Here is a 16,863-nt window from a genome sequence, read left to right as displayed (position 1 = left end):
CAACATAGGTACTGCTTCATATCCTTTGGCCAAATATTTAGTTTCCAGATTTTCTCCTCTACTTGATAACAATATTCACACTGTAAAAAATTCTGTTGAAGTCATTGATAAACTTAAAAATATTTCCCCACTTCGTTCCATTATGGTTTCATTTGATGTCAAATCATTGTTTACTAATGTTCCGGTCGAAGGAGCACTAAATTGTCTTGAAACTAGGCTTCGGGAATTTCACTTCACACATACTGAAATTAATGAGTTGGTTTCGCTTACTAAAGTTTCTCTAAGTCAAACCCACTTTGTTTTCCAAAATGCATATTTTCGTCAAGTTGAAGGATTGGCTATGGGTAATCCTCTCAGTCCGGTACTTGCTGACATTTATATGCACTATTTTGAGATGAAATTATTTGATAAATTATCTTTTCGTCTTTGGATTCGGTATGTTGACGACACTTTCGCACTTTTTGACGGTTATAAAGAGGATTTATCCGAGATTCTATCTATTATGAATTCAATTGATCCAGCCATCCAATTCACTCTTGAAATTGAATCCAACAATTCCCTCCCCTTCCTCGATATTCTTATAATCCGCAATGAAACCGATTTTAGCACCACTGTGTACCGTAAACCCTTTGCAGTTTGTTTACCACCCCATGCCAAGTCATGCCACCCTGTTAAGCAAAAAATGGCTTCTTTTTACTATTATGTTTTCCGCGCGCTAAAAGTTTGTTCCTCTGAATCTTTGCTTACCAATGAACTTAATTATTTGAGAGCAGTTGCGATTGACCGTGGATTTTCTCCCGTGAAAACCGTCAAAAAATTTTCAGATTCCCATCAAAGAAGACATTCCACTGTTAGAAATAATATCAATGACCTTGTCGTGCTTCCATTTTATCCTACTGTTAGCTATAAAATTGCACGGATTCTCCAGAAATTCAATTTTCAAGTCGGTTTCTCCCCTATTAATAAAATTCACTCTTCGATTCTTAAAGATTGCGTTTCTGTTTTGAATTCTTGGGGAATTTATAGTATATCATGTCAGTGTGGTTTAAGATATATTGGCCAAACAAAAAGAGCGTTGAAGTTTCGTATCAAGGAACATGAATCTTTTGTCAAAAAAGGGGAAATTATCAAGTCTTCAATAGCTTATCATAGCTGGACTTTTAACCATAATTTTGATTTTGGGTCTGCAAAAATCATCCAAAAGGCTTCTTCCATAGACGAATTGGATTTTCTTGAGGCTTTTCACATTCACAAAGATTTAGAAAGTTTAGTGAATGATTTGAAGTCCAATCCAGTCCTTCCTAATGCCTTTAAAATTCTACTGTCTTAATTCAATTATTTTTGCCGATAGATGGCGTTACCTCCTCGCACTTGGTACTACCAGAGGGTATAAAAATCCGTTCAGTGGTTGCTTTCCATTATTTGAAGTTCAGATTTTGAGCGTAATGTGCATTTGCCCCTCGCTCCCTATTTTAACTTCGCTAATATTTCTTTATGCTTGATCAGACAGCCTGGCTCAGTAAAAGTAGGCGGCCAGTGCAACTCTGATTAAAAATCTAGTTATAACCACGTGCAGTGCTCATAAGCAACACGTGTTTCTGTGATTCCTATTTTCTTCTTTCTATGTATTTCTTTCTCCTGATGAGGAGCGACCTTTAGCTGCCCTCGAAATCGATTGAGTGTTTCATTATACCTACGCTAAATATAAGGTTGTTTTTTACGATTTTGATTGTCACATTAGCGTGTTTCTCTTCTAGTCTAGTTTGTGCTATCAACCGGCATTTTCGAGAATATTTTACTGTTTATTGTTTTACCACGTGCACCATTTTATTTACTTCTTTCCACGTGGCCATCATTTTTTCGGATTTGGTTTATGCTATCAACCGGCATTTTCGAGGTAATTCTATATTTTTTCGGTTTACCACGTGGCTATTGGTTTTCAGTATTGGATGTTTCTCTCCTTTTGGAATGTTTTTGTCATTTGTTGATGAAAATTGTCTTCATTATTTATTGGTGTTTTTTTCATGTTATAAGTAATTACTTGTTTGGACTTTCGGAATTACATTTCTTTTGTTCACTTGTTTCTTGCTTGTGCCCTTTTCACAATATGTCCACTGACAGGAACCGATTTTGTAAGTTACGCCTTAAGCGTACGAAATTCTTGAATCATCTACAGTTTCTACTTAAATGCAAACATCAAAATTTCATTCCCAAATTTATACATGTGAAATGTAGCCTTAAAGCTTCCGTTCACGTTTCAAAAATTTTGCATAAATTCAAATTGGCACTTCTTCGTCACATTATAAGGGACACACGCAAACGTTTATCTAAAATTGAATTTGAATCATATTACCTCCATTTAAAAATTGCTAATTCCACTGAAAATTTTTCCTCATTTGAACATGCATCCTGGTCTAGAACCGATACCGTTTGTCAACGGTATAAAAATGTGCTCATTTCTAAATTCCAAAAACTCACACACCAGCCGGATAGTCCCAATTATCTAGCTGATCTTCCCACTGTAAACGTTAACTCCATCGTTAATATCTCCAATAGGAATCTTTCGGAGGATCAGTTAAAAGTATTAAAATATAATTTCAACTTTTCAAAGACATCTAAACCTTCAATTCCTCAAATCATCGCCCCTATAGAGAAAGCCTTTAAATTCTCCAAAATTTCGGAAACGCAGAAGGATACAATCCGCCACCTAATTACTCATAACGTTAATTTTAACAATAAATCTTTGGGTTCTAATCTTAGCAAAAAGGAAAATGAGATCTTACGTGAAATTCATTCTGATACTAATATCATTATCTCTAAAGCTGATAAGGGCGGACAGATCGTTGTTATGGACAAACACACATATATTACTGGAGTCTCTAAATTGATAAATGAAGGCCCATACTGCTCGATCCCTAAAGATCCTTCAACTTCGGACCTCATGAAAGTAAAAAGTGCTATTAAATCTTCCCACATTCTGCCAACTCAGTTGAAGAAATCACTTATTCCGCCTATTACTAATTGCGCTAGACTTTATGCTCTTCCAAAAGTCCACAAAACCGGTATTCCTTTTCGACCAATTGTTTCCAACATAGGTACTGCTTCATATCCTTTGGCCAAATATTTAGTTTCCAGATTTTCTCCTCTACTTGATAACAATATTCACACTGTAAAAAATTCTGTTGAAGTCATTGATAAACTTAAAAATATTTCCCCACTTCGTTCCATTATGGTTTCATTTGATGTCAAATCATTGTTTACTAATGTTCCGGTCGAAGGAGCACTAAATTGTCTTGAAACTAGGCTTCGGGAATTTCACTTCACACATACTGAAATTAATGAGTTGGTTTCGCTTACTAAAGTTTCTCTAAGTCAAACCCACTTTGTTTTCCAAAATGCATATTTTCGTCAAGTTGAAGGATTGGCTATGGGTAATCCTCTCAGTCCGGTACTTGCTGACATTTATATGCACTATTTTGAGATGAAATTATTTGATAAATTATCTTTTCGTCTTTGGATTCGGTATGTTGACGACACTTTCGCACTTTTTGACGGTTATAAAGAGGATTTATCCGAGATTCTATCTATTATGAATTCAATTGATCCAGCCATCCAATTCACTCTTGAAATTGAATCCAACAATTCCCTCCCCTTCCTCGATATTCTTATAATCCGCAATGAAACCGATTTTAGCACCACTGTGTACCGTAAACCCTTTGCAGTTTGTTTACCACCCCATGCCAAGTCATGCCACCCTGTTAAGCAAAAAATGGCTTCTTTTTACTATTATGTTTTCCGCGCGCTAAAAGTTTGTTCCTCTGAATCTTTGCTTACCAATGAACTTAATTATTTGAGAGCAGTTGCGATTGACCGTGGATTTTCTCCCGTGATTATTGATAAAGCCGTCAAAAAATTTTCAGATTCCCATCAAAGAAGACATTCCACTGTTAGAAATAATATCAATGACCTTGTCGTGCTTCCATTTTATCCTTCTGTTAGCTATAAAATTGCACGGATTCTCCAGAAATTCAATTTTCAAGTCTGTTTCTCCCCTATTAATAAAATTCACCCTTCGATTCTTAAAGATTGCGTTTCTGTCTTGAATTCTTGGGGAATTTATAGTATATCATGTCAGTGTGGTTTAAGATATATTGGCCAAACAAAAAGAGCGTTGAAGTTTCGTATCAAGGAACATGAATCTTATGTCAAAAAAGGGGAAATTATCAAGTCTTCAATAGCTTATCATAGCTGGACTTTTAACCATAATTTTGATTTTGGGTCTGCAAAAATCATCCAAAAGGCTTCTTCCATAGGCGAAATGGATTTTCTTGATGCTTTTCACATTCACAAAGATTTAGAAAGTTTAGTTAATGATTTGAAGTCCAATCCAGTCCTTCCTAATGCCTTTAAAATTCTACTGTCTTAATTCAATTATTTTTGCCGACAGATGGCGCTACCTCCTCGCACTTGGTACTACCAGAGGGTATAAAAATCCGTTCAGTGGTTGCTTTCCATTAGCACGAACTATCCTCGGATCACTTACCGATCATTGCTACTTTAGGAGTGAACAAAAGTAAGACTGCTTCCACTAGGAAAATTACTGACTGGCAGCGTTATGAACTCTTCATGAAAGACAGTGTTCTTGATGTCAGAAATTTTAATCTGTGTTGATAACATCGACTCTGCGGTATCCTCATTTACCTCAAAAATTCAAAGGGCTATTGAAAATGCTAGTGATACAGTTGTAAATACAAACACGCTCTTCCGACTGCCGCCTAAAATACGTCAAATGATGAGGCATAGAAATCGCCTCAGAAAAATTTACAACCTTACCTGGGATCCTGTCGCCAAAAGGGCGATAAATCGCCTAAACCGGGACATCAAAACTGCTGTGAAGCAACACAAGGACGAACTCTGGTGTGAAAAAATGTGCAACTTAGATTTCCGTGACGGATCTCTTTGGACTTTAATAAAAAACCTCAAAGCAAATTTTGTTACCAATCGTCCCATCTTCCATAACGGAGTTGTTGCCCTTTCAAATGAAGATAAAGCAAATGTTTTCGCCTCGCATTTGGAACTACAATTTACGCCAAATGATTGGCCTGTGGACAGAAACTTTGAACTTTTCACCCTTACTCATGTGAAAGATTGGCTAAATGCCCCCACAGCACGAAATATTCCCAAATTTGCTACCCCTGTAGAAGTGTCTCAAATTATTAAAAAACTCAAATCACGCAAAGCTCCCGGAAATGATGGCATTTCAAATACTGCAGTTAAAATGTTACCTCCCTGTGCAGTAGCGAATTTCACTAGCATTTTAAATGCGTGTTTATTTAACTCCTACTTTCCACAGCAGTGGAAAAGTGCAAAAATTATTTTAATTCCTAAACCTGGAAAGGACCACACGAAACCAGATGGCTATCGACCTATTAGTCTCCTGCCTGTGCTCGGAAAAATTTATGAGCGCATTATTCTCTCACGTATGCAATCCTATCTAAACATGTTGCCTCCGGAACAATTTGGTTTCCGCCAGCACCTTTCTACTACGAAGCAGTTGTTACGCATTACTGACTTTTGTGGCTCTGCTTTGCATAACAAACAAAGTGTTGCTCTCCTCATGTTGGACGTGGCGAAAGCCTTCGACCGCGTCTGGCATGAGGGGCTCATATCCAAATTAATTACTGCTAACGTGGACCGAGAAATGATCTTGACAATTCACTCCTTCATTACAAACCGGACTTTTTGTGTTTGTGTGAACGGTGCTATCTCCTCGTCTAGAAATATCCATAGCGGTATTCCGCAAGGGTCAGTTCTAGGACCTTATATGTATCTATTTTATGCTGCTGACTTTCCTCAAGCATCTCAAAATAACGTTATTTTGGCCTGTTATGCAGACGACACTGCCCTGGCAGTAAAGTCTGTTAATATGAATCACGCCATCAAAAAACTACAAGATGTCATTCCTAGCATCGAACGATGGTGCGCGCAATGGAAAGTCCAAATAAACGCAGCCAAATCTCAACTTCTCCTCATACGCAGAAATAAAAGGAACACACCTGTCAAAAGAGGACTTTATCTATTTAACGAAATTGTTCCAATTGTTCCCCATGCCAAGTACCTCGGAGTGATTATAAATGATCGCTTAACGTGGACTAACCATATAAATTACGTCAGGGATAAGGCCTTACAAATTATCAAATGTCTCTTCCCAATTATTGGTAAATACTCCACTCTCGACCTGGGAAAAAAGCGGCTCATCTACACGTCTGCGATCAGACCGATCATGACTTACGCCTCCCCAGCGTGGGCCGCCCTGACCAAAACTGACCTCAATAAATTATGTGTTGTGCAGAACCGCTATCTCAGGATTATTACGAATGCTCATTATTTCGTGACAAATAAGTGTCTACAAGATGACCTCAAGATCGACCCCTTAGATAAGTTCATCGCAAAGCAAAATCGGAATTTCTTCAGAGAAGCCCAGGACTGCTATCATATGCGTCAATTTAACCTCTTTGAATATGAAATATTGCACGAAGACAGGCACCTTAGACCATTTACTGCATTTATCCTCAATGAAAATCAGAACTTTCCAACCTAAGTTTTTACCCTGTGTTTACTTGGAAAACTGAAATGCTTAAAGTTAAGCAGCCACTATCGGGGTCAAGGCACGGGAGGGTGACCTCCCACGGGACTACGAACTAAAGTCTTCTACTGCTTACTGTAGATCTCTCACTGCTCCTATTGGTTTCAAATTTCTTTTATTTTATTTAATTTAACTTTTAGTTTACTGGAAAGTATGTTTTTATGTCTCTGCAATTGAATATTTTGTAAATAGCAAATTCTCATGATTTTCGCATACACGTCTCAACAGCCAATCAAAAGACCTCTACTAAGAGATATCTTTGACTGCTTCTGCTGGACTCCCTGCGGAATTTTACTTTTGTATATAGTCTTTCTAGTTGTGAGAAAAATGCACACTGTACCTGAAACTCGGACCAGCATCTCTCCAGCCTACCAGACACCGCTATAGCCTCACGTGACAAAGTAGTCACACCTTCTTTCATTTTGCATCCTGTCCTCCGGACCCACTCAAGCATTTGGTATACCTGCAATGTACTTTTTAATTCATGACAGCCGGTATACAGCTTGCTATCAGCAAGCTACACACGGCAATAGTGGGAAAAGGAAGGAAGCTTTCCATTATACCGCTTGGACTTTTTTTTTCGCGTCATGGACGCCAAGAGCGACAGACGTGCGAGCTCAGAGCTCCGCAATGCGAAAACGGATACCACGAATACGGCGCCACCAGCAGGCAATCCCTCGACTTCGCAACCTTTGCAAGTACTTACAGATATGGATACTACAAACTCAACTCCTCCTGCTTCTCCTTCAGCTCAAGAACTTTCAAAAAGCGCACTTCAAATATACGCTCTAAAGACCCGGCACACTGATCTTCTATTTGACATTCAGCGTCTACAAAGATCTGAAACTCCCAACAAGGACCTGATGATGAAACAACTACAGGATGAGGGTGAGAAAATTTTATTTTCCTTACACACACTTTGCACCCGCCTCAACATTAACCTCTTCACTCTACCTGCAACAGAAGATGAATTTATTAAGGAATTTCAAAAAACCACCAAAGCCTCTGAACCTGAAAACAATAATCCAAAATCTAACTCACCCTCATCCTCAGACCCACCCAAAGAAACTTCTCAGACTGATACCAAAAAAAGATCCAGGCCAGTCGACAGTGACGGCTTTGCAATCCCCCCTAAACACTTGATTGCAAAGAAACTACCCAACACTAAAGAAAACTCTAACAACATTACAATTACAAATTCTTACACTAACATTCAAAACGTCTCAGAAAACACAGAAAACTTAACGCAGCAGCCGGCTGAAACTACAACACCTAAAATTCAAACACCACCACCCATCTTCATTAAACCGCGTGCTGATTGGTTCTTTTTACTAAATCAGCTACGCAGACACGCACCGACTGTCCAATCCAAACAAGACATTGAATTCCTACGCCTCACCACCACTAACGAAACAGATTATAGGACAGTCGTTAGATTTCTCACCGAAAACAACATTCAATTCAAGTCACACACACTAAAATCGGACAGACCACTCAAAGTGGTCATTAGGGGATTACCCTCCAACACACCGATCAACGTTGTGCAGACTGCGGTCGAAGTACTTGGTTTTAAAATCCATAAGATATCGCAGCTGAAAAAATTCAAGACAAAAATGCCTATGCCACTCTTCTATCTCCAAATTCACAATAGCCTCAAAGCATCAGAAATCTATTCAGTCACCGAACTCCTTGGCACAGAAGTGGTGATGGAGCACTTCAAAGGGCAGAAAGGTCCCTCACAATGCTGGCGTTGCCAGGGATTCTTTCATTCTTCGGAGGTCTGTACGTTACCCCAACGATGTGTTAGATGCGCTGGTCCGCATCAGGCGAAGGAATGCACCAAGCCCTTCGAAGAACCCAACAAATGTGCCAACTGTTCCGGGAGCCACGCAGCAAACTGGAGATCCTGTCCAAGATTCCCTGGATCCAAAAATCGTCAACCACCAAAGCCAAGTACAAAACCCAGTCAGACCGTTGGCAACACGAACAAATTTAATATACAACACAATTCATTTCCAACACTGCCGGCTGCACACACTTCCAGTGCAAATAATACTCGTCCTGGAGTATCCTACTCTGCTGCCCTTACGGGTATGCAACAGACTGCACCCCCACTGCACAGAGGAGCGACCTTTAGCTGCCCTCGAAATCGATTGAGTGTTTCATTATACCTACGCTAAATATAAGGTTGTTTTTTACGATTTTGATTGTCACATTAGCGTGTTTCTCTTCTAGTCTAGTTTGTGCTATCAACCGGCATTTTCGAGAATATTTTACTGTTTATTGTTTTACCACGTGCACCATTTTATTTACTTCTTTCCACGTGGCCATCATTTTTTCGGATTTGGTTTATGCTATCAACCGGCATTTTCGAGGTAATTCTATATTTTTTCGGTTTACCACGTGGCTATTGGTTTTCAGTATTGGATGTTTCTCTCCTTTTGGAATGTTTTTGTCATTTGTTGATGAAAATTGTCTTCATTATTTATTGGTGTTTTTTTCATGTTATAAGTAATTACTTGTTTGGACTTTCGGAATTACATTTCTTTTGTTCACTTGTTTCTTGCTTGTGCCCTTTTCACAATATGTCCACTGACAGGAACCGATTTTGTAAGTTACGCCTTAAGCGTACGAAATTCTTGAATCATCTACAGTTTCTACTTAAATGCAAACATCAAAATTTCATTCCCAAATTTATACATGTGAAATGTAGCCTTAAAGCTTCCGTTCACGTTTCAAAAATTTTGCATAAATTCAAATTGGCACTTCTTCGTCACATTATAAGGGACACACGCAAACGTTTATCTAAAATTGAATTTGAATCATATTACCTCCATTTAAAAATTGCTAATTCCACTGAAAATTTTTCCTCATTTGAACATGCATCCTGGTCTAGAACCGATACCGTTTGTCAACGGTATAAAAATGTGCTCATTTCTAAATTCCAAAAACTCACACACCAGCCGGATAGTCCCAATTATCTAGCTGATCTTCCCACTGTAAACGTTAACTCCATCGTTAATATCTCCAATAGGAATCTTTCGGAGGATCAGTTAAAAGTATTAAAATATAATTTCAACTTTTCAAAGACATCTAAACCTTCAATTCCTCAAATCATCGCCCCTATAGAGAAAGCCTTTAAATTCTCCAAAATTTCGGAAACGCAGAAGGATACAATCCGCCACCTAATTACTCATAACGTTAATTTTAACAATAAATCTTTGGGTTCTAATCTTAGCAAAAAGGAAAATGAGATCTTACGTGAAATTCATTCTGATACTAATATCATTATCTCTAAAGCTGATAAGGGCGGACAGATCGTTGTTATGGACAAACACACATATATTACTGGAGTCTCTAAATTGATAAATGAAGGCCCATACTGCTCGATCCCTAAAGATCCTTCAACTTCGGACCTCATGAAAGTAAAAAGTGCTATTAAATCTTCCCACATTCTGCCAACTCAGTTGAAGAAATCACTTATTCCGCCTATTACTAATTGCGCTAGACTTTATGCTCTTCCAAAAGTCCACAAAACCGGTATTCCTTTTCGACCAATTGTTTCCAACATAGGTACTGCTTCATATCCTTTGGCCAAATATTTAGTTTCCAGATTTTCTCCTCTACTTGATAACAATATTCACACTGTAAAAAATTCTGTTGAAGTCATTGATAAACTTAAAAATATTTCCCCACTTCGTTCCATTATGGTTTCATTTGATGTCAAATCATTGTTTACTAATGTTCCGGTCGAAGGAGCACTAAATTGTCTTGAAACTAGGCTTCGGGAATTTCACTTCACACATACTGAAATTAATGAGTTGGTTTCGCTTACTAAAGTTTCTCTAAGTCAAACCCACTTTGTTTTCCAAAATGCATATTTTCGTCAAGTTGAAGGATTGGCTATGGGTAATCCTCTCAGTCCGGTACTTGCTGACATTTATATGCACTATTTTGAGATGAAATTATTTGATAAATTATCTTTTCGTCTTTGGATTCGGTATGTTGACGACACTTTCGCACTTTTTGACGGTTATAAAGAGGATTTATCCGAGATTCTATCTATTATGAATTCAATTGATCCAGCCATCCAATTCACTCTTGAAATTGAATCCAACAATTCCCTCCCCTTCCTCGATATTCTTATAATCCGCAATGAAACCGATTTTAGCACCACTGTGTACCGTAAACCCTTTGCAGTTTGTTTACCACCCCATGCCAAGTCATGCCACCCTGTTAAGCAAAAAATGGCTTCTTTTTACTATTATGTTTCCGCGCGCTAAAAGTTTGTTCCTCTGAATCTTTGCTTACCAATGAACTTAATTATTTGAGAGCAGTTGCGATTGACCGTGGATTTTCTCCCGTGATTATTGATAAAGCCGTCAAAAAATTTTCAGATTCCCATCAAAGAAGACATTCCACTGTTAGAAATAATATCAATGACCTTGTCGTGCTTCCATTTTATCCTTCTGTTAGCTATAAAATTGCACGGATTCTCCAGAAATTCAATTTTCAAGTCTGTTTCTCCCCTATTAATAAAATTCACCCTTCGATTCTTAAAGATTGCGTTTCTGTCTTGAATTCTTGGGGAATTTATAGTATATCATGTCAGTGTGGTTTAAGATATATTGGCCAAACAAAAAGAGCGTTGAAGTTTCGTATCAAGGAACATGAATCTTATGTCAAAAAAGGGGAAATTATCAAGTCTTCAATAGCTTATCATAGCTGGACTTTTAACCATAATTTTGATTTTGGGTCTGCAAAAATCATCCAAAAGGCTTCTTCCATAGGCGAAATGGATTTTCTTGATGCTTTTCACATTCACAAAGATTTAGAAAGTTTAGTTAATGATTTGAAGTCCAATCCAGTCCTTCCTAATGCCTTTAAAATTCTACTGTCTTAATTCAATTATTTTTGCCGACAGATGGCTCTACCTCCTCGCACTTGGTACTACCAGAGGGTATAAAAATCCGTTCAGTGGTTGCTTTCCATTAGCACGAACTATCCTCGGATCACTTACCGATCATTGCTACTTTAGGAGTGAACAAAAGTAAGACTGCTTCCACTAGGAAAATTACTGACTGGCAGCGTTATGAACTCTTCATGAAAGACAGTGTTCTTGATGTCAGAAATTTGATCTGTGTTGATAACATCGACTCTGCGGTATCCTCATTTACCTCAAAAATTCAAAGGGCTATTGAAAATGCTAGTGATACAGTTGTAAATACAAACACGCTCTTCCGACTGCCGCCTAAAATACGTCAAATGATGAGGCATAGAAATCGCCTCAGAAAAATTTACAACCTTACCTGGGATCCTGTCGCCAAAAGGGCGATAAATCGCCTAAACCGGGACATCAAAACTGCTGTGAAGCAACACAAGGACGAACTCTGGTGTGAAAAAATGTGCAACTTAGATTTCCGTGACGGATCTCTTTGGACTTTAATAAAAAACCTCAAAGCAAATTTTGTTACCAATCGTCCCATCTTCCATAACGGAGTTGTTGCCCTTTCAAATGAAGATAAAGCAAATGTTTTCGCCTCGCATTTGGAACTACAATTTACGCCAAATGATTGGCCTGTGGACAGAAACTTTGAACTTTTCACCCTTACTCATGTGAAAGATTGGCTAAATGCCCCCACAGCACGAAATATTCCCAAATTTGCTACCCCTGTAGAAGTGTCTCAAATTATTAAAAAACTCAAATCACGCAAAGCTCCCGGAAATGATGGCATTTCAAATACTGCAGTTAAAATGTTACCTCCCTGTGCAGTAGCGAATTTCACTAGCATTTTAAATGCGTGTTTATTTAACTCCTACTTTCCACAGCAGTGGAAAAGTGCAAAAATTATTTTAATTCCTAAACCTGGAAAGGACCACACGAAACCAGATGGCTATCGACCTATTAGTCTCCTGCCTGTGCTCGGAAAAATTTATGAGCGCATTATTCTCTCACGTATGCAATCCTATCTAAACATGTTGCCTCCGGAACAATTTGGTTTCCGCCAGCACCTTTCTACTACGAAGCAGTTGTTACGCATTACTGACTTTTGTGGCTCTGCTTTGCATAACAAACAAAGTGTTGCTCTCCTCATGTTGGACGTGGCGAAAGCCTTCGACCGCGTCTGGCATGAGGGGCTCATATCCAAATTAATTACTGCTAACGTGGACCGAGAAATGATCTTGACAATTCACTCCTTCATTACAAACCGGACTTTTTGTGTTTGTGTGAACGGTGCTATCTCCTCGTCTAGAAATATCCATAGCGGTATTCCGCAAGGGTCAGTTCTAGGACCTTATATGTATCTATTTTATGCTGCTGACTTTCCTCAAGCATCTCAAAATAACGTTATTTTGGCCTGTTATGCAGACGACACTGCCCTGGCAGTAAAGTCTGTTAATATGAATCACGCCATCAAAAAACTACAAGATGTCATTCCTAGCATCGAACGATGGTGCGCGCAATGGAAAGTCCAAATAAACGCAGCCAAATCTCAACTTCTCCTCATACGCAGAAATAAAAGGAACACACCTGTCAAAAGAGGACTTTATCTATTTAACGAAATTGTTCCAATTGTTCCCCATGCCAAGTACCTCGGAGTGATTATAAATGATCGCTTAACGTGGACTAACCATATAAATTACGTCAGGGATAAGGCCTTACAAATTATCAAATGTCTCTTCCCAATTATTGGTAAATACTCCACTCTCGACCTGGGAAAAAAGCGGCTCATCTACACGTCTGCGATCAGACCGATCATGACTTACGCCTCCCCAGCGTGGGCCGCCCTGACCAAAACTGACCTCAATAAATTATGTGTTGTGCAGAACCGCTATCTCAGGATTATTACGAATGCTCATTATTTCGTGACAAATAAGTGTCTACAAGATGACCTCAAGATCGACCCCTTAGATAAGTTCATCGCAAAGCAAAATCGGAATTTCTTCAGAGAAGCCCAGGACTGCTATCATATGCGTCAATTTAACCTCTTTGAATATGAAATATTGCACGAAGACAGGCACCTTAGACCATTTACTGCATTTATCCTCAATGAAAATCAGAACTTTCCAACCTAAGTTTTTACCCTGTGTTTACTTGGAAAACTGAAATGCTTAAAGTTAAGCAGCCACTATCGGGGTCAAGGCACGGGAGGGTGACCTCCCACGGGACTACGAACTAAAGTCTTCTACTGCTTACTGTAGATCTCTCACTGCTCCTATTGGTTTCAAATTTCTTTTATTTTATTTAATTTAACTTTTAGTTTACTGGAAAGTATGTTTTTATGTCTCTGCAATTGAATATTTTGTAAATAGCAAATTCTCATGATTTTCGCATACACGTCTCAACAGCCAATCAAAAGACCTCTACTAAGAGATATCTTTGACTGCTTCTGCTGGACTCCCTGCGGAATTTTACTTTTGTATATAGTCTTTCTAGTTGTGAGAAAAATGCACACTGTACCTGAAACTCGGACCAGCATCTCTCCAGCCTACCAGACACCGCTATAGCCTCACGTGACAAAGTAGTCACACCTTCTTTCATTTTGCATCCTGTCCTCCGGACCCACTCAAGCATTTGGTATACCTGCAATGTACTTTTTAATTCATGACAGCCGGTATACAGCTTGCTATCAGCAAGCTACACACGGCAATAGTGGGAAAAGGAAGGAAGCTTTCCATTATACCGCTTGGACTTTTTTTTTCGCGTCATGGACGCCAAGAGCGACAGACGTGCGAGCTCAGAGCTCCGCAATGCGAAAACGGATACCACGAATACGGCGCCACCAGCAGGCAATCCCTCGACTTCGCAACCTTTGCAAGTACTTACAGATATGGATACTACAAACTCAACTCCTCCTGCTTCTCCTTCAGCTCAAGAACTTTCAAAAAGCGCACTTCAAATATACGCTCTAAAGACCCGGCACACTGATCTTCTATTTGACATTCAGCGTCTACAAAGATCTGAAACTCCCAACAAGGACCTGATGATGAAACAACTACAGGATGAGGGTGAGAAAATTTTATTTTCCTTACACACACTTTGCACCCGCCTCAACATTAACCTCTTCACTCTACCTGCAACAGAAGATGAATTTATTAAGGAATTTCAAAAAACCACCAAAGCCTCTGAACCTGAAAACAATAATCCAAAATCTAACTCACCCTCATCCTCAGACCCACCCAAAGAAACTTCTCAGACTGATACCAAAAAAAGATCCAGGCCAGTCGACAGTGACGGCTTTGCAATCCCCCCTAAACACTTGATTGCAAAGAAACTACCCAACACTAAAGAAAACTCTAACAACATTACAATTACAAATTCTTACACTAACATTCAAAACGTCTCAGAAAACACAGAAAACTTAACGCAGCAGCCGGCTGAAACTACAACACCTAAAATTCAAACACCACCACCCATCTTCATTAAACCGCGTGCTGATTGGTTCTTTTTACTAAATCAGCTACGCAGACACGCACCGACTGTCCAATCCAAACAAGACATTGAATTCCTACGCCTCACCACCACTAACGAAACAGATTATAGGACAGTCGTTAGATTTCTCACCGAAAACAACATTCAATTCAAGTCACACACACTAAAATCGGACAGACCACTCAAAGTGGTCATTAGGGGATTACCCTCCAACACACCGATCAACGTTGTGCAGACTGCGGTCGAAGTACTTGGTTTTAAAATCCATAAGATATCGCAGCTGAAAAAATTCAAGACAAAAATGCCTATGCCACTCTTCTATCTCCAAATTCACAATAGCCTCAAAGCATCAGAAATCTATTCAGTCACCGAACTCCTTGGCACAGAAGTGGTGATGGAGCACTTCAAAGGGCAGAAAGGTCCCTCACAATGCTGGCGTTGCCAGGGATTCTTTCATTCTTCGGAGGTCTGTACGTTACCCCAACGATGTGTTAGATGCGCTGGTCCGCATCAGGCGAAGGAATGCACCAAGCCCTTCGAAGAACCCAACAAATGTGCCAACTGTTCCGGGAGCCACGCAGCAAACTGGAGATCCTGTCCAAGATTCCCTGGATCCAAAAATCGTCAACCACCAAAGCCAAGTACAAAACCCAGTCAGACCGTTGGCAACACGAACAAATTTAATATACAACACAATTCATTTCCAACACTGCCGGCTGCACACACTTCCAGTGCAAATAATACTCGTCCTGGAGTATCCTACTCTGCTGCCCTTACGGGTATGCAACAGACTGCACCCCCACTGCACAGAGGAGCGACCTTTAGCTGCCCTCGAAATCGATTGAGTGTTTCATTATACCTACGCTAAATATAAGGTTGTTTTTTACGATTTTGATTGTCACATTAGCGTGTTTCTCTTCTAGTCTAGTTTGTGCTATCAACCGGCATTTTCGAGAATATTTTACTGTTTATTGTTTTACCACGTGCACCATTTTATTTACTTCTTTCCACGTGGCCATCATTTTTTCGGATTTGGTTTATGCTATCAACCGGCATTTTCGAGGTAATTCTATATTTTTTCGGTTTACCACGTGGCTATTGGTTTTCAGTATTGGATGTTTCTCTCCTTTTGGAATGTTTTTGTCATTTGTTGATGAAAATTGTCTTCATTATTTATTGGTGTTTTTTTCATGTTATAAGTAATTACTTGTTTGGACTTTCGGAATTACATTTCTTTTGTTCACTTGTTTCTTGCTTGTGCCCTTTTCACAATATGTCCACTGACAGGAACCGATTTTGTAAGTTACGCCTTAAGCGTACGAAATTCTTGAATCATCTACAGTTTCTACTTAAATGCAAACATCAAAATTTCATTCCCAAATTTATACATGTGAAATGTAGCCTTAAAGCTTCCGTTCACGTTTCAAAAATTTTGCATAAATTCAAATTGGCACTTCTTCGTCACATTATAAGGGACACACGCAAACGTTTATCTAAAATTGAATTTGAATCATATTACCTCCATTTAAAAATTGCTAATTCCACTGAAAATTTTTCCTCATTTGAACATGCATCCTGGTCTAGAACCGATACCGTTTGTCAACGGTATAAAAATGTGCTCATTTCTAAATTCCAAAAACTCACACACCAGCCGGATAGTCCCAATTATCTAGCTGATCTTCCCACTGTAAACGTTAACTCCATCGTTAATATCTCCAATAGGAATCTTTCGGAGGATCAGTTAAAAGTATTAAAATATAATTTCAACTTTTCAAAGACATCT

The sequence above is a fragment of the Stegodyphus dumicola genome, chromosome 11, assembly GCF_044657685.1.
Source record: "Stegodyphus dumicola isolate Sdum_Otavi_A_Nest chromosome 11, ASM4465768v1".
NCBI classification, from domain to species: Eukaryota; Metazoa; Arthropoda; class Arachnida; order Araneae; family Eresidae; genus Stegodyphus; species Stegodyphus dumicola.
This window is presented reverse-complemented; position numbering follows the sequence as displayed.